Here is an 18,689-nt window from a genome sequence, read left to right as displayed (position 1 = left end):
AGTGAAATTTTGGAAACTGTGCTAATATGAGGTAATGAAGAAACATGCTTCTGAACGACATATGGGTCCAAGAAGAAATTAAACAGGAAATCAAAGCTTTCTTGAAACTAATGAAAATAAAGTCACATTATACCAAAACCTATGGGATACTGCAAAAGCAGTACTAAGTGAGAAGTTTATTGCAATAAATGCTAACATCAAAAGAATAGAAAGGCTTCAAATAAACAACCTAATTATACTCCTCAAAGAAAACTAAAAATAGAACAATCAAATCCCAGAATTGGTAGGGGAAAAGAAATGAGTAAGATCAGATAATAACTAAATAAGATAGAGACCAAAAAACAAATACAAAAGATCAATGAAACATAAAGCTGGTTTTTTGAGAAGATAAACATAACAGATAAACCATTAGTCAGACTATGTTAAACAAGGAGAAGATCCAAATAACAAATATCAGAAATGCAAAAGGAGACATTGCAACCAATGCCACAAAAATACAGGGAATAATTGGAAACTGATATTAACAACTATCTGCCAAAATATTTGAAAACTTGGAGGAAGTGGATAAATTTCTGGATGCGTACAAACGGCCAAGACAGCATCAAAAAGAAAAAGAAAACCAGCAAAGATCAATAATGAGCAAAATGATTGAGGAAGTAAACAGCAGTCTTCCAATAAAGAAAAGCCTAGGCCCAGATGGCTTTACTCTTCAAGTCTACGAAAATAGCTTTGTTTCTTCTAATTTTATTCTGTCAATATACAATGTGGTTGATTACGGTGGCCTGTTACCGAAACCCCACCTCCCTCCTCCAACTCCTCCCTCCCACCCAACAATGTCCTTTCTGTTTGCTTGTCATATCAACTTCAAGTAATTGTAGTTGTAATATCTTCTTCCCCCCTCCCCCGAAAGAATTATATTAAGTGAAATGAGTTAGGCACAGAAAGAGAAATACTACATGTTCTCACTTATTGGTTGGAGCTAAAAATTAATTAATTAATTAATTAACCATAATACCTTTAAAAAGGTATTAATACCAATGATTATGAAACGTCCAAAAATTAAAATACAGACCATTCTCCCAAACTCATTCCTTGAGACCAGCATCAACCTGACACCAAAATCAAACAAAGTTAAAACAAAACAAAACAAAACAAAACAAAAACCTACAGGCCAATATACTTGATGAACATAGACGCAAAAATCCTCCACAAAATCTCAGCAGACAGAGTACAACAGCACATCAAAAAGATCATACATCATGGTGGAGTGGGATTGATCCCAGAGTTGCAAGATTGCTTCCACATATGCAAATCAATAAATGTGATGTGCCACATCAACAAAATCAAGGACAAAAATCATATGATTATCTCAATAGTTGCAAAAAAAGGCATTTGATGACACTCAGCATTGATTCATGATAATGACTCTCAGAAAATTAGGAACAGAAGGAAGATATCTCAACACAGTAAAAGACATGTATGACAAACCCACCACCAATATCATGCAGAATAAGGATAATCTGAAAGTTTTCCCCTTAAGAACAGCAATAAGGTTAGGATGCCCACTCTCACCACTCTTATTTAACATAGTACTGGAAGTACTGGCCAGAGCAATTAGGCAAGAGAAAGAAATAAAGAATAAAAGGCAAGAGAAAGAAATAAAAAATAATTTTCCAAATTGGAAAATATAAAGTCAAATTATCGCTGTTTGCAGATGACATGGTCCTGAACATAGAAAAACCTATAAACTCTATGAAAAGAGCTGCAATTCAGTAAAATTGCAGTATACAAAATCAGGACACAAAAGTCTGTAGTTTTTTCACACAACAGCAATGAAATAGCAGGAAAAGAAATCAAGGAAGCAAGCCTATTTACAGTAGCTACCAATACAGCAGAATACCTAGGAATACACTTAACTGAGCAGGTAGATGATCTCTACAATGAGAGCTACATAATATAGATGAGAGATGTGAAAAAGGACACAAAAAAATGGACATTCTATGCTCATTTATTGGTAGAATTAATGTTGTAAAAATGACCATACTACCCCAAACAATATACACATTCAATGCAATCTCTATTAAAATACCAATGACAATCTTCACAGAAATAGAAAAAACAATCCTAACATTCATAGAGTAAAACAAAAGACTCCAAATGGCCAAAGCAATCCTCAACAACAAAATAAAAAAACAAAACAAGAGAGGCATTACACTACCTGACTTCAAATTATACTATAAAGCTATAGTAACCAAAACAGCATGGAACTGGCAGAAAAAGAGATACACGGAACAATGGAACAGAAGAAAGAACCCAGAAACCAACAAAGACACCAAGAACGTACATTGGTGAAAGGACAGCCTCTTCAGCGGTGGTGCTGGGATAACTGGATGTCCATGGGTAGCTAGAGCCATACCTCTCACCTTATATCAAAAGCAACTTAAAATGGATGAAAGATTAAAATATAAGACATGAAACTATAAAACTCCTAGAAGAAAACACAGAGGAAGCACTTCAGGGTGTCGGACTGATCAAAGACTTTAAGAATAACACCTCAAAAGCACAGGCAACAAATAAAAAATAAACAAATGGGATTATAGCAAACTAAAAATCTTCTGCACAGCAAAGGAAACCATCAACAGAGTGTAAAGACAACCTACAGAATGGGAGAAAAAATTTGCAAACTAAGCATCCAACAAGTGATTAATATCCAGAATATACATGGAACTCAAAAAAAATTGCAGTAAAAAAAATTAATCTGATTTAAAAACGGGAAAAGGATCTTAATCAGTATTTCTCAAAAGAAGACCTAGGTTTATGAGAAAATGCTCAACACCACTAATCATCAGGAGTATCCAAATCACAACCACATTGAGATATCATCTCACCCCAAGTAGAATGGCTATTATCAAAATGACACAGAATAACAAATTCTGGCGAGGACGCTAAGAAAGGGGAACACTTGTACCCTGTTGATGGGACTCTAAATTAGTACAACCAACATGGAAAACTGTATGCAGGTTTCTCAGACAACTACAAATAGAACCGCCATATGATCCTGCATTCCCACTGCTGGGTATATATCCAAAGGAAGGGAAATCACCATGTCAAAGGGATATCAGCACTCCTGTTCATTGCAGATCTATTTACAAGAGCCAAGATATAGAATCAACTTAAATGTCCATCAACAAACAACTGGATAAGGAAACTTTGGTAGATAAACACAATGGAATACTACTCAGCCATAAAAAAATAATTGAATTCTGTCATTTGCAGCAGCATGGATGAGCTCGAAGAAAATTATGTTAAGAGAAATAAACCAGACACAGAAAGAGAAAACCAAATGTTCAAGGAGCATAGGAAAAGTGGCACAAACGTATCAGTCAACTTAAAACCATTTTTGCATATTACTCAATACATACACAAACAGAATGTCTTAAGTTCAAGAGTGAAAATATCTGGTATTGAGAACACCTAAGCCAATGGCAAAAATAAGATATATGAGTTCTTGAAACTTTTTCTAAGAAACTACTTGCAACTCTCCTCTAATGGGGTCCACAAGTCAAATTTATAACAGAGTGATTTCACTCCACTGAAAATATTCCACACAAATGCATACACCTAGAGACCAAGATGTAGACAAAAATATTCCCAGGTACATTTTTTCCCAAAGCATCGAATGAGGGCAAAATATTTATCTAAATAGAATGCAATAATAAATTGATGTCCTTTCTTACAATGATACAGAAAAGATAAAAGAAATGAATAAACGACTACTATATGTGAAAAAGTCACTATATCTCACCAACGTAATTTTCCCCAAAGAAGCCAAACATAAAAATATACATGCCATACAATTTCTAAAAGGTTCAAAACTTGACACAACTATGATGTTATAATGCCTAGTAACCTTAAAGAGGCAGCAAAAAAAAAAAAAAAAAAAAGCTATTAAGGAAAAGCTGAAGATCAGTGACTTGACTACACACTGAGCTCTGTCTCCCAATGTGAATGATGAATGCACTCTTCCCTTTGCCATAATCAGTCAAGCTGCACATTCATGAGGTATGCAGTTCTTTCAATGTCCATTCGACCTCAATTTCATATCAAATGAAGGTACCCATGTTGTCATCATGTGGCATATAATTCGCTCCTTTTATGAACACAAATAATGTGCTGCTTGAGTGTCCTATCAGAGGTGACTAAACCTGCTGGTCAACAGAGTTAGGACATGAGGCATTGATGCTTCCTGAATCCCAGTGTCCTGCCTCTGCCTCTACCTCCTGCTTTGGTGATGATTTGTATATGCATAAAATGATGCCCACCACCCTCAACTCATGCACCCTTGGTCAAACTGCTACAACCTGTGTCATGATGGCTGTGAGTGGACATGCCTATTGTAGCCTTCAGTAATCTGCCTTTTCTAAGCAAGAACACTTGGATTCAGGTATAGATTCCACACGTCACTGTGAGCATATCAGCATCATGCACTTCCCCAGGGACACTTCCCACTTTACTTACAACCAAAGGAAGAAGCTGGAAAAGGTGACTGCTCGGACACTCCTTGGGCCACAGGAACTATCACCTGGCCAGAGGATGATCACAGCAAACACCATGATGCTGATGATTGCCACAAATATTCACAATGAATTATGCACAATAAATTCTTAGGTGCATAATTTTCAAAAGAATTTTCAAACTGAGAAACCAACTTTTTCCTTGAGCCACTTCCCTAGAGACTGTGGAAAACAAATTACAACAAGGAAAAGTCCTGCTCATTGGTCCCTACATGGGAGGTCCAGTATATAAAAGCCCCAGAATTAAAGGAATTCTCAGAACCTGGGAAACTCACTTCTGAACAGAAGCCCACCTTCTACACCTGACACCATGACCCAATCCTGCTGCTCCCCTTGCTGCCAGCCTACCTGCTGCAGGACCACTTGATGCCAGACCACCTGCTGCCAGCCCTCTTGTGGGGGATCTAGCTGCTGCCAGCCCAACTGCTGTGGGTCCGGCTGCTGTGGCCAGAGCTGTGGTGGGTCCGGCTGCTGCCAGCCTTGCTGCCGCCCAACTTGCTGTCAGACCACCTGCTGCAGGACCACTTGCTGCCGCCCCAGCTGTGGCTGCAGTCCTTGCTGTGTGTCCAGCTGCTGCCGCCCTTCCTGTGGTGGATCTAGCTGCTGCCAGCCAAGCTGCTGTGGATCTTGCTGCTGCCAGCCTTGCTGCCGCCCGACTTGCTGTCAGACCACCTGCTGCAGGACCACCTGCTACCGTCCAAGCTGTGGCTGTAATCCTTGCTGTGGATCCAGCTGCTGCCAACCATGCAGCTGCTGATTCACCTGCCGCACACTCACCACCCACCACAGACCCATTGCCCCAACCATATTGCCAAACTTCCAAGAATCTTGCTCTCTAAGCTTTGCTGACAGTCAACATGCTGACACTGACCGTTGCTGTCCCCTTGTTTCTACAATGCTTGTGAATCTACTGAAGTGATGCAGCCTGCATCCCTTTGATATCATTCTTCTCCATTTCCTCTTCTCAGCGAACCACATGCTGGTCAGCTCCACCTCACTGACATGGATTCATAGTCTCAATTTCCGGAATATGTCCATCAGCGTTTGCATCTATGATACATAAAAAACATTTTTTTTTCGGTGATGTTATATTCAACTCTCTGTACTGATCAATACTGAGCATGATTTTAGGTCCGTGCATTATATTTCGGAACTTCTGCTATGACACTTCATTGTTTCGTGATCACTTTAATTGTCTCCCTCACTGATGTTTTCTAATAAAATTTGTATTATCCTGCACCCTATGCTATGTTTTCTGTTTAGTTTTTTTGTTGGTTGTTTGGTTCGTTGGTTCTCGATCGCTTGCTTGCTTGCTTGCTTGCTTGGGTATTTAGTTCACAGCAGTTCTTTATGAAGGCTTATTTCGAGTGGCATTTTTTATTTATCTCTTACGAATCTCACAATGGTACTACATGTCGAGCAGAGCAAAAATTATAATTCCCACTTCAGAGATGAGAAAATGATTTTCCACGCAGCTAGTAATAGGCAGAAGCAGTTCAGATCCCAAGTTTTTGATACCAGGGCAACGGTGCTTCTCTTTTTATTTCTTTCTTTTTCTTTTTCTTTTTTTCTAAAAGTAGATATAATAATGTTGGCTGGTCAAAGAAAAGATGGACATTTTGAATTGCTTCTCTAACATTGGAAATAATTATGCCTCTCATCTACAAATACTTTTCTATCTACCAACCTCAAATGCTCTTTTCTATCTATGACCATCAGATACTGCCTTTCAGCATTCTAGTCCATGAAGGAAGCCTTACACCTTCTTTGGATTTTGACCAGCTGCTGATGAAACTGTCACCAACAAATAACGAAAGCATCATTAGTATTGCTGGCCCTGCCCTAGCTTACGGGAACCTATCCTTTGATAGTCTGGAATTGGCAACCTGGTATCACTGCATTCATCTTAACAGAAATTGGAATTAGGAATCACATAGCAAAGCACACACACTTCGGCCCTGATTCCTTAGCTCGCAATCTTTGAGGCAATTTCATTTTTTTACATGAAGATTATATGAAAAGAAGATAAATTTATACAGAGTCCTGAGAACAAAGTTAGCCATGCAATAAGCATAGATCTTGAGATCCAGTCACAATCTCTGAACAATTAACGAGCACAAAACAACTTTTTATGTCCTATGGGATAAAGACAAGCTAAATGTACTCTTCAAAGTCAAGATGGACATTGGGTTGGTTCCCATATAGGGAACCTGGGTCGTCTGAAGAAAAACTAAGTAATAAAGAGAATAGCCAAGGCACTCAGCAGGACAAGTAATTATATAGCTCTGAGAGCAAATAAATAGGTTCTCACTGTGGCCACATTATTAATAAAAGATGGAAAGGAGCTTCTCGTGAGTTCACTGCACAATGTGACAGAGATAAGGAATATTCCTGGATGATGAGTCTGAAATTCATTGCCAGGTGACTAAACTTTCCAATGAGAGCCTGATGTCCGTTAGGTGTCCAGCCAGAGGTTTCACCTACACTCTCTGCCATGACCATCTATTCCTGAAAGGTGGGCATTACTACCCCCATGTCAGAGCTGATAAAATCAGTCTTGAGGGAGGCAAAATCACCTGCCTGATATGGCATGGATAGTGCTACCTTTCTCTGGCTTCCAAAACAAAGTTGTTTGGGGGAGCACTGGGGATGTGATAGGGATATCATGGACCGAGACTGTTTTTGATCACCAGGTGATGATCTGTCCGTGCCAGCTTCTTATGTATGACCCAGTTCCTTTTTCACAAGTTTCCATTGGAAGAGTAGTGCAGTTAAATTCTTCCTGTGATTTCAGATGAATGAAAAGCAACACCTAGGAAAAGAATGCTGTGGATATATCACAATACTGTAAGTAAACACCTAGCTAAATTGCAGATAATTGGTCTTGTTTTGTTCAATTCTTTTTCAAGTGAGATACCTCGGGCTTTTTCATCAGGAACTGCGCTTTGAAATTCTCCCTTCAGCACATCCCAGAACTTGCACTTTTAGATTTTGCTTGCGTATTCTAAATGAAGAAGAATATTGGACTGTAGGTTCAAGCTCTGTAAGAGCACGTTTAACTCAAGAAGCAGGAGTGACCCTTAGAAAAGTTGTAACAGGAAGTCCCATCAATGTCAAGTTCAGGCAGAGAAGAATTGGAATGAAGTGTTTGTTTCCTATCACTGCTGTAACATATTATCACAAAGTTAGAAGCATGAACAGCACCAATTTATTACCTTACATTTCTGGAGGTTTGAAGTCCAAAATGGGTCTCACAGAGCTAAAGTCCCAGGGAAGTATTGCTTCTGTAGATGCTAGGAAAACAATGCATGTCCTTGTCTTTGCATCTTCTAGAGCCTGCTCCCATCCTTTGGTTTATATCTCTGTATCACTCTGACCTCTGCTTCCTTCCTATCACCCACTCTCCAATCTCTCTCTTTTCATTATAAGGGACTTTATCATAACATTGGGCCCATGCAGATAATCCAGGATAACCTCCCCCTCTGATGTCCTTAAATAAATTGCATTTGCAATATTTCTTTTGTCCTGTAAAGTAACCTATTCACAGGGGATCAGGACACGCACATCTTTGAGATGCCATTATTCTGCCTAAAAAAAATGAATCTTGATATGTCCAGAACTAACTTATTTGAAAATGATGGGACAGCAAGGATTTTTTTTAAAAAAATCAATGAAGAAAAAGGCTTAGTTCTCAAAGAAACATGAAGGGAAACATTCCCTGCCACATGAAGAACATTTTGAAATTACAGAAGGTAGAATACTGAGGATTCTAAGACTCAACAGCAACATCCACGTTCTTCGTGGACGCTACTTTACTGTCTTCTCATAGTTCACAGTCCGGCTGTGGGAGTATTTGGCCAATGGTTTGCAAGTTCTTCTAACCCGATCATGTCCTGATATACCTCTAGGAAGGCTTTGAAATGGAAATCCAAAAAACCCCTTAAGTAGGCACTCTAGGAACCTGCATCCATCTAAAAGGTGGGTTTTCATTTTAGGAATTTCCACGCTTCCACCCTTCACACACGTTAATTTCGTTGATACAGGGGACATGACTAGAAGGTCAATTCAATTTTCACACCTCAATTTTCATTGATGTTCTAAGAACTCGAAATTATTAATTTCAATCTTCCTATCTCAAAAATCGAAATAAATTATTAAGAAGAACCAAAGGAAGTATTTGGTTTAAATAATAGAGAGAAAATATCAGTGAACAAATAGAGCTGACAGAATTTCTGATTTAGAAAACCAGTCTTCAGGATTTTACAATGGAAATTTAGTCACTTGAGCGAATGAATGAGAATGGACATACTATATGTCAAAACTTGCAGAATATCATCAAAATGGTCTTTAAGGAAAAGGTTTAACCCTTCAATATTTATACTAGTAAAAAATAAAATTGGAAAATAAATGGATATATTATTCACCTTAAGATGTCAGAAACAGAAAAATAAATAACCAAAAAAATTTGAAGGAAAGACATAAGTGAGAATGGAAATTAAGGAAATATAAAACATACGAAAAGAAAAAATAAACAAAAGCAAAAGTCAGTGCCTTCTACAATCTTTTTTGACATGTATAAAACACTGATAATACAGATTAGAAAAAAAGACAAGATAAATTTAAATAATATTGTGACTGAAAGAAGGCATATGTCTGTGTGTGTGTGTGTGCGTGCGTGCGTGTGTGTGTGTGTGTGTGTGTGTGTGTGTGTGTGTGTATTCACAGAGAATGTTTAATAAACGCACCTGGAAAATTTGATCCCTAATTCACATAATATACTAAAATCTAGTCCAGGTGAACTAAAGATTTAAATGGACTTAACAACCTGAAAGCTCTTACACGAAAACATAGGGAAATATCTTTTAGATCTTGAGGAAGAAAGAGACTCCATCACAAAGAAAAACAAGTTACATCTTACAGAAAAGATCACCTAATTGGATTATGTTAACATAAAGAATTTATGTCCAGCAAACAAGATCTTAAAAGTGAAAACAAATTACACACTGGAGGAGGTTTCCGGAATTCATATACCAATAAATTGAGTATCAGGGGGAAAATCTCCTACACATCAGGTCTTTCTTTAAGAAAGCACATGAAACCAAATTAAGTACTAGCGGGAAAAAAACAACTGGAAATTTCATATTGAGATAAACACATATGGCAAATAAACATAAGAAGAAATGTGAAATCTGATTACTATTCAGAAAACTGTGAAACTATATGACAATCAGGATTCCTACATGCATTTCATTCAATATGACTATCTTGCTTTATACTTCTTTTGAAAAATAGAATTGTTAAAATTACAAAGTTAGTGTCGGTAAAACTAGGAATGGAAGCTTTCTTTGTCTGCTTCTCAAGCCTTTGCTCTTAATTACTACACTCTCCTCCTGGAGATGTCTCAATTTCTTGCATAACATTTTGGGGTTTATTTTTTTCTCATTATACACCATTGTAGAGAATTGCTGGCACATAATGTTCACTCAATAAATATTGGTAAAATGAATTCTGTAATAAACGACCTTTCAGGTGTTGTTTAACCACACACCCAATCCTTGTACTATCCTCAATGTGCACCTCAGTTGGAGCCAAGTCTTGTCAAATGACTTGAGCATTCAGAATGGACATGGAAGTCCATAAAACATGAGGCCAGGATTTGTACTCTGTCAAGATGGTCTCCTTTCAGTACTCTGCTTCTCTTCCATATTACCTACTTTATTTCCTATGTGCTCAAATACAGCAATGGTTCAATGCCAGAGGATGGAATACTAGGTGTTCACTACACTAATCAAGTTGATAACAACTATAAGAGCCTTAAAGTGTTTTCATCTTTATCATTTAATTGGAGATCTATCAAGACTTTCAGAAAATTTGAAGAAAAATTGGAGAACCAAAAAAGTTGACCTTTGGTGTTTCTTTTCTCCCCATGGGCTTACCTAACCCAGAATAGAGATATTAGAAAGAAAGCCACTCATGTATGATCACTTGACTCACAGCAATGTATGCACAGCAGATAAGTGGGTATCAGGCAGGTCTTTTCAATTATTGGTCTCAAGACCATTGGACATGCACACAGATTTTTTTTTAAATATGACCCTTACCTCAAAGGACACAAAAACCAATTCCAGACATAATGTATACTAATCAATTCCAGGGACACTGTACACATACATATAAGTGGTAAGGCAATAACATTTCTAAGATGTAACATATAAAAATATATACATATGACCTTAAGATAATTATTCAAGTTATTAAACAAGAAACTGAAAACACTGTAAGTTCTATGAAAAAGATCCAGAACCAGATCATTAAAATAAAGAACTCAGGTTTATGAGAAGCAAACATTCAGGGAAAGAGACAGAAGCTAGCGCAGCATAAGAGAGGACATCATCGCTAATGCACATAATCAACAAAGGCAAGTGTTCACAATAAATAAAACACTTCAATGAAGAAATAAGGAGAAGACACACTCAGCAGAATTAATTAAAGATGCAATCAGAACCTCACAAGAGAGAAATCCAAAAGTTCAATGAGCATTGGAAAAGTTATGCAAACTGTCCAGTCTTAGGAAAATTCAAACTAAAACCATATTAACATATTACAAAACACACAACTGGAACGGCTCACATTCAAGAATAAAAATATCAGGTGTTGAGGAGACATAAAGCAATGACAATAAGATGGGTGAGGTATTGCAATGCTTTCTGAAAACTCTTTGGAACTCTTCTCTAATGTAACCATATGCACAATTTACACCCCAGAAATTTCACTCCAAAAAAATATTCCTCAGAAATCATGCATGTGTAGACAAGATGTAGACAAGAGACAACAATGTTCCTGGGAGCATTATTTCCAGAAGCCTCTAACCAGGGACAAATACCCATCAAGTATAGCATGTGTCCATACATTGTGATCCCAAAACACAACGATGTACCAAAGATCCATGGAAATGAACAAATGACTACTACATGCAAAAGCTCAATAAATTTCACAGATATAATTTTGAGCAAAAGCAGCAAAACAAACAACAAAATCCTGCCAAATAATTTATTTGTATAAAGTTCAAAACTTGCCACAACTATGATATTATAATACCTAGTTACCTTTAAAGAGGCTGGAAAAAAATCAGTATTAAGGAAAAGCATGAAGACAGTGACTTGACTACACACTGAGCTCTACTTCCTGACAGAAAGCTTACAAAAGTCCTAACAGCTACTCACATCAATGTCGAGATCAGGCAGAGAAGATTTGGAAGGAGGGATTACTTGCCTATTGCTGATGTATCAAATGGACACAAACTTGGTGTCTTAAGCAGCACAAATTCAGTATCTGACACTTCTGCTTGCCATAGGTCCAACATGGGTCTATGGGGCTAAAATCAAAGTGTGGGTGGGAATGCGATCCTTCTCGAGATACGAGGAATTCGATGCAAGCCCTGCCTTTTCCGTCTTCTGGAGCCCGCTCCGATCCCGTGCCTCATGACCCAGCATCCTTCTCACCCCGGCTTCCATCCTAGCCTTCCCTCACCAATCACCCTCTCTTCCTTCCAAGGGCCCTTCTCGTAAAATCGGGCCCACCCGGGTAATCCACGAGAAACAACCCCTCCTGAGATCCTTAATCTAATTCCATCGGCTCTATGTCTACAACCCTCTACTGTAACCTACTCGCAGTTGATTAGGACATGCACATCTCCGACAGGCCATTTTTCTACCTACAACAGGAAGTTTCATATGCCCGCATCTAATGATTCGAAAATCGTGTGGGACGGTAAATCCTAAAGGAAAGGAAGGCTTAGTCCTTCTCAAGGATACATGTCGAAAATTCTCTGAGACATGTTGAAAATTCTCCGAGACATGTGAAGAAGGTTCTGAGATTACAATATTGACAACATGGAGCATTCTAAGGCTTTTCAGGAACATCCACCGTCCCTGTGTTTGTTGCTTCAGTATCTTCTCATAGCTCAGTCAGGCTGTTGGAGTATTTTGCACATGGATTGCAAACTCTCACTAACCTGGTCACCTCCCGAAGTAATTCTATGAAAGCATTGAAGTGGAAATCTGAAAAATCCCTTAAGCGTGCACCATAGAAATCTGCACTCATCTCTATGGTAGGGTTTTCACTTGAGGAACATCAATACTTCTCAGTTTTCATTCATTGATTTCATGAATGATGGGAAGTGACTTGAGGGCCACCCAATTTTCCCATCACAACTTTCTTTAGTGTTAGAAGAACATGATATTATTATCCTCTTTCTTCCTTTCTTGAAGACATACAGAAATTAGTAAAAAGAACCTAGGGAAATGTTCTCTATGAAAAATAGACACAATGCATTTTTGGACAAATGGAGCTGAGAAGAGAGGTACAGACTTGGAGTACCGATCACAAAACTTTATCATTGGAATTGAAACATCTCAGAAAATTGATTGCAATGAACACACTCGCTGTAAACATTTGCAGGATCTCCTCAAAATGATGCAGGAAGAAACACGTCAAACCCTCGATATCAGCATTACTGAGAAATCAAATGAAAACTGAATGAATGTCGTATTCAGCTTCAGAAAGAAGAGAAGAGAAAGAAAGTCAGAGAAAGAAGAATTAATTGTCAAAACGTTAGAAGGAAACGGAGAAGAGACAATGGAAATTCAGAAAATGAACATACGAAATGTAGGAAATCAACAGAAGAAAAGTCGGTGCTTTCTAAAATCTTATTCCTTACATCAATAAGCCCCTGATCAAATTCCTCAGGAGGAAAAACAAGACAATTTGAAATGATGTCATGAATGAAAGGAGGCATCGATATACACATGTCGTTATAAATATATGTCCGCATTGACAGAGAATGTTGGATAAATGGAGCTGGAAAGTGAGGACACTGGATCCCACATACACAACCGGCATGGAAATCTAGTCCAAGAGGAATACAGAACTGAAATGTACTCGACAACTTTAAAACTCATGGAAGAAAAGACACATGAACATCTCTTAGACCTGGAGGTAGAAAAACACTTCTTCACTACAAACTAAAGCAATTATTCCTTCCAGAAAAAGATCACCCAAAAAGGTAATTTTAACATACACTGTGTGTGTTTATGAATCCCCACGTCAATAAAAGTGAAAAATGAACTTACAAGCTAGAGAAGGATTTATTAATTCAGATACAAATAAAAACATTTGTATCAATGGGGAAAATATTGTACATGTCCTACTCCCTCTGTCTTTTTTTTTTTTTGAAACACACTTTGTGAGACCAAATTTCATATTAACAAGGAAGCACCACCAACTGGAAATCTCATATGGCCATAAACATAAGTGGCACATGAACAAATGAATTAATGTGCAACCTGGTTACTCTGGAGGAAAAGGCAAAGCTAGGACAAATCGGGGATCGTACACGTAGTTCACCTGATGAAAACAAACCGCCTTAGGTACCTTTGGAAAAATAGAAATGGTAAAATGACAACATTAGTGTGGATGAAACGAGGACGGGAATCCTTCTCAGCTTCTCTCCATTTGCTCCTAATTGCTACGCTCTCCTCTTCAGGTTCCTGTCACTAATTCTGCGAAACATTTCAGGATTTTCTCATTTTGCACTACATGCCATTGTAGAGAATTTTGCCACATAATGGTCATTCAATAAATATTGGTGAGATGAAGGATGGAATAAGTGACCGCACACAGGTTGTACAACGAGACATCCCAGCCTTATGCTGTCCTCAACGTGCATCTCAGTTGGAGCCAAGACTTGCCATATGACCTGGGGTTCACAATTGACATGGGGGTACTTGAAACATAAGGCTGGGTCTTGTACTCTGTCCAGAGGCTCTTTTCTCAGTCCTCTGCTTCTCTTCCATTTTACCCACCTTATTTCCATCCCGCTCAAATGGAACAATGGTTAAAACCTCGAGGACAGAACACTAGTTGTTCACTACACCATACAGTTGCTAACAACTGTAAGACCTTTCAAATGTTTAAATCTCTACCTGTTGACTGCAGAGCTACCAAGCCTACATGGAATTTGAAGGCCGGCCCTGACAAACAGAGGATATGACAGAAGAAGGTGCCATTTGGTGCCTGTTCTGTACCCAGCATAGAGGAACCTGAACTGAGACTTCAGAAGGCGAGCCCCTTGTTGAAGTTCACTTGCCTTACAAAAAGTTCTGCATGGCAGGCATGTGAGGAAAGGACTGGTCTTCTCAATACAGGGTCCCAGCACAACTGAACCTCCAGCCCCCTTAAAAGAAATGATGGTTCTCTATCACGTTCCACACACACAATACTCCCAGCAATTGGGGCACAGAACAAATCCAGGGGTCATACACACATACGTAAAAATGGTAAGGCGATGACATTTCTAGGATGCCATATGGGATAATGTTCACATGACCTTGGGACCGTCTTCCAGTATGCTACACTAGAAACATGATCAGCACCTCACAAGTGTCCAGGGAGCACAGGGAACGTTGCTCAAACTTATCAGCCCAAGAGAACTTCAAAATGTAACCACACAGACGTACTACTAAAGATATACACAACCAGAACGGCTCACATTCAAGTGTGCAAAGAACAGGTGCAGAGGACACATAAGGCAGTGACAACTACAGGATACAGCATCTCCTTCAGAAAGCTGTTCTGAACTCTCATCGAAGGTGGACCATATGCACAATTCAAAATGCCAAAATGTCACTCCAAGAAAATATCCCACAGAAATGCGGGCACATGAAGACCAAGATGTAGACTACAATACTGCTAGGAGCATTACTCCCAGAATCCCCTAGTGAGGGACAAATACCCATCAAGCATAGCAGGCATCAATACATCGTGGTCCATTCCTACAAGGATATACCCGAGACCGATGCAAATGAACAAATGACAGCTACAGGCATGAAGGTCAATAAATCCCAAACACACATCATTTGGAGCCAAAGGGGCAAAACAATAAATGTACCTGCCATAAACTTGCATTTGTATGAAATTCGAAAGTTGGCTACCTTTGGTATTAGAGCATCTAGATCCCTTAAGCAGGAAGAAAAGGATAGCGTTAAGCAGGGTCATGAAGGAAGCCACCTGACTGCACGTTGAGCTCTGTTTCCTGACATGAATGAAGAACGCGCTCTTCCTTGTGTCATAATCGCTCAAGCTAGACATTAACTGTGTACACGGCTCTTTCAACTCTGATTATATGTCAATTTCAGTTTGAATGAAGGTACCTGAGGTGTCATCACGTGGCATATAATTTGCTTCTTTATGGACACAAATAGTGTACCGGTTGGGTGTCCCACAAGAGGTCCTGCTGCTCAACAGGGTTGTGGACATAAAGAGGTGGATGCTTTTGGAATCCCAGTTTCTTGCCTCTTCCTCTATCGTCCTGCTTTTGGTGACGATTTGTTTGGGAAACTGATCATGCTCACCACCCTCGGCTCATGCACCCCTTCCTCCAACTGGGAAAACCTGTGCCAGGGTTGCTTCGCGTGGACACAGCAATTATCATGCACCTCAGTAATCAGGCTTTTCTGAGCGAGCACATGGAGACCCAGCTATGGATTCCACAGGCTCAGTGTGAACATATCAGCATCAAGCCCCTCCCCAGCGACACTTCCCACTCTCCCTACAGCCAAAGAATCAAGCTGCCAAAGATGACTGCTCTGACACTACTCCGGCCAAAGGAACAATCATCACCTGACGAGATGATGGTCACAGCAAACGCCACGCTGCTGAGGATGCCTACCAATATTTCCAAGGACTGATACACGGTGAACCACTTAGAGCATGACCTTCAAAAGACTTCTCATATTTGGGGAACAACCGTTTCCTTGGGCCATTTCCCTAGTGGCCACGGAAAACAAACACCAACACGGAAAAGTCCTGCTCATTGGTCCCTACATGGGGGGGTCCAGAGTATAAAAGCCCCAGAATAGAAGGAGTCCTCACAATCTGGGAATCACACTTCCGAACAGAAGCCCACCCTCCACACCTGACACCATGACCTGCTGCTGCTGCCCTTGCTGCCAGCCCACCTGCTGTGGGTCCTGCTGCCGCCAACCTTGCTGCTGCCGCAACTGCTGCTGCCATCACTGCTGTCACAACTCCTGCTGCAGGAACTGCTGCTGCCGCCACTGCTGTTGCTGCAGTCCTTGCTGTGGCTGCGGCTGTGGCTGCGGCGGCGGCTGCGGCTGCGGCTGCGGCTGCTCGCCCTGCTGCCACCACGGTGGCTGTGGCTGTGGCTGCTGCCAGCCTTGCTGCTGCTGCTGCTGCTGCCCATCTTGCTGCTGCTGAACCACCTGCTGCACACTCACCACCCACCGCAGGCCTCTTTCCTCAGCCCTTGTGTCCAACTTCCTGTTCCTGCCAGTATCTTCCTCCCTAAGCTCTGCTGACAATCACCATGCTCACACCGACCATTCTCCTCACATTCTTCCTCCAGTACTTGTGAATCTTCGGAAGGCACGCACGTGACAATCCTTCAATCTTACTCTTCCTCATTACCTCTTGCTCAGTGAGCCAGGCACTGCTCAGCTCCAGTGCACTGACATGGCTTCGTGGTCTCAACATCGGGAAAGTGATCGTCGGCTTTTGCCTCTACGGAAACTTAAAAGCAGAAAATCTCTTCCGACTGGCTGTGGATCCCTCTGTCACGATCAATACTGAGCGTCTTCTTAGATGCAGGCATTGCATTTCAAAACTCCTGCGGAGTTACTGAACTCTCCCATGTGCACATTAATTGTCTTCCTACCTCACCTTTTCGAATAAAATTGGTGTTCTCCTACAACTCTATGTCAAGTTTTCCATTTTGTTGGTTGTTTCGTGGGTTGGTTGGTGGGCTGGTGGGTGTGTTGGTTGATTGGGTGGTGGGGTGGGTGTTTGGTGGTGTGGTCACTTGGTTGGTGAGTCGGTGGGTTGGTTGGTTGGTTTAGAGCAGTGTTTTCCTCAGACTGACTTTGGAGTCAAATTTTACGTTTATTACCTCATTCAAATCACACAACGGCCCTAAATGTTGAGCCCAGCTAAGGATACCACTCCCGTTTGGATGATGGGGAAAAGACTTGCTGTGCAGCCAGTCATCCAAAGAAGCTGACCTGTGCCGGGGTTCTTTGATTCCAAGGCAAGGGCACTTGCTTTATTCTCAATCTTTCTTTTTTTCTTTTTTCTGTTCATACTTTTTATTTCTCTACAAGTACATATGCCCCTGTCGACTTGTCACAGAAAAGGTGGACATTTGGAGTAGCTTCTCTAACATTAGGACTAATTATCCCTTTCATCTATTAACACTTTTCTGTCTACCGAGCTCTTCCCAAGTACTCCTCCCCGCTCTGTGACCAATAGGCACTGCCTTTCAGCATTCTCATCTATGAAGGGAGCCTCACACCTTCTCTGCATTCTGCTAGGACACTGGTACAACACCTCACTGAGAAATACTATGAGCACCATTGGTGTACCTGGCCCTGCCCTTGCCCTGGGCAACCGCTCTATTGCTCTCCTGGAATTGGCATCCTGGTCTCACTGCATTCATCTCAAGAGACATCGGAATGGGCAATGACCCTAGCGGCACCCATGCTTGGGCCTTGATTCCTGACCTCCTGAACTTTGAGCCCCTTTGGTTTCTGGACATGAATGTTGCGTGGAGAGAAGGTAAGTCAGTACACGGTCCTGAGAATTAGGTTACCCATGCAATGGGCATATTTCCTGTGATCCATTCACAAACTCTGGGCCATAAAACAACTTTCTGTGTTCTCTGAGATGAAGACAATTAAGTGGAAATATAAAATCAAACTCAGAGTTTTCAGGAAAAAGAGAGATCTAGATGGAATTCAACTAGGAAAAGGAAGGATGCACTCTTCAAAGTCAAGATGGACGGGCCTTGGGTTGGTTCCCGAAGGGTGGAACCTGGATCGTCCGTAGAAAAACCCATTGATACAGAGAAATGCCAAGGCACGCTCGGCAGGACAAGGGCTCATACAGCTCTGGGCAAAAATATAGAGGTTTCCTCTCCGGCCTCTTTCTTAATGAGAGATGGAATGGTGCTTCTGGTGGGTTCACCACTCGATGAGCCAGAGATGTGTGACCTTCCTGGAGAATGAGTCGGAAATTCATTTCCACTTGACTAAAGTTTCCGAT

The 18,689-nt window shown here is 40.4% G+C and overlaps 1 pseudogene; it reads left to right on the top strand.

The window, feature by feature from the left end:
* Window positions 1-4,884: 4,884 nt before the first annotated feature.
* Window positions 4,885-5,331, top strand: LOC134389459 (keratin-associated protein 9-1-like; annotated as a pseudogene).
* Window positions 5,332-18,689: the final 13,358 nt, after the last annotated feature.

The sequence above is a fragment of the Cynocephalus volans genome, chromosome 10, assembly GCF_027409185.1.
Source record: "Cynocephalus volans isolate mCynVol1 chromosome 10, mCynVol1.pri, whole genome shotgun sequence".
Lineage (NCBI taxonomy): Eukaryota > Metazoa > Chordata > Mammalia > Dermoptera > Cynocephalidae > Cynocephalus > Cynocephalus volans.
The sequence above is the reverse complement of the archived record's forward strand: the minus strand, read 5'-3'. Positions and strand labels throughout refer to the sequence as shown.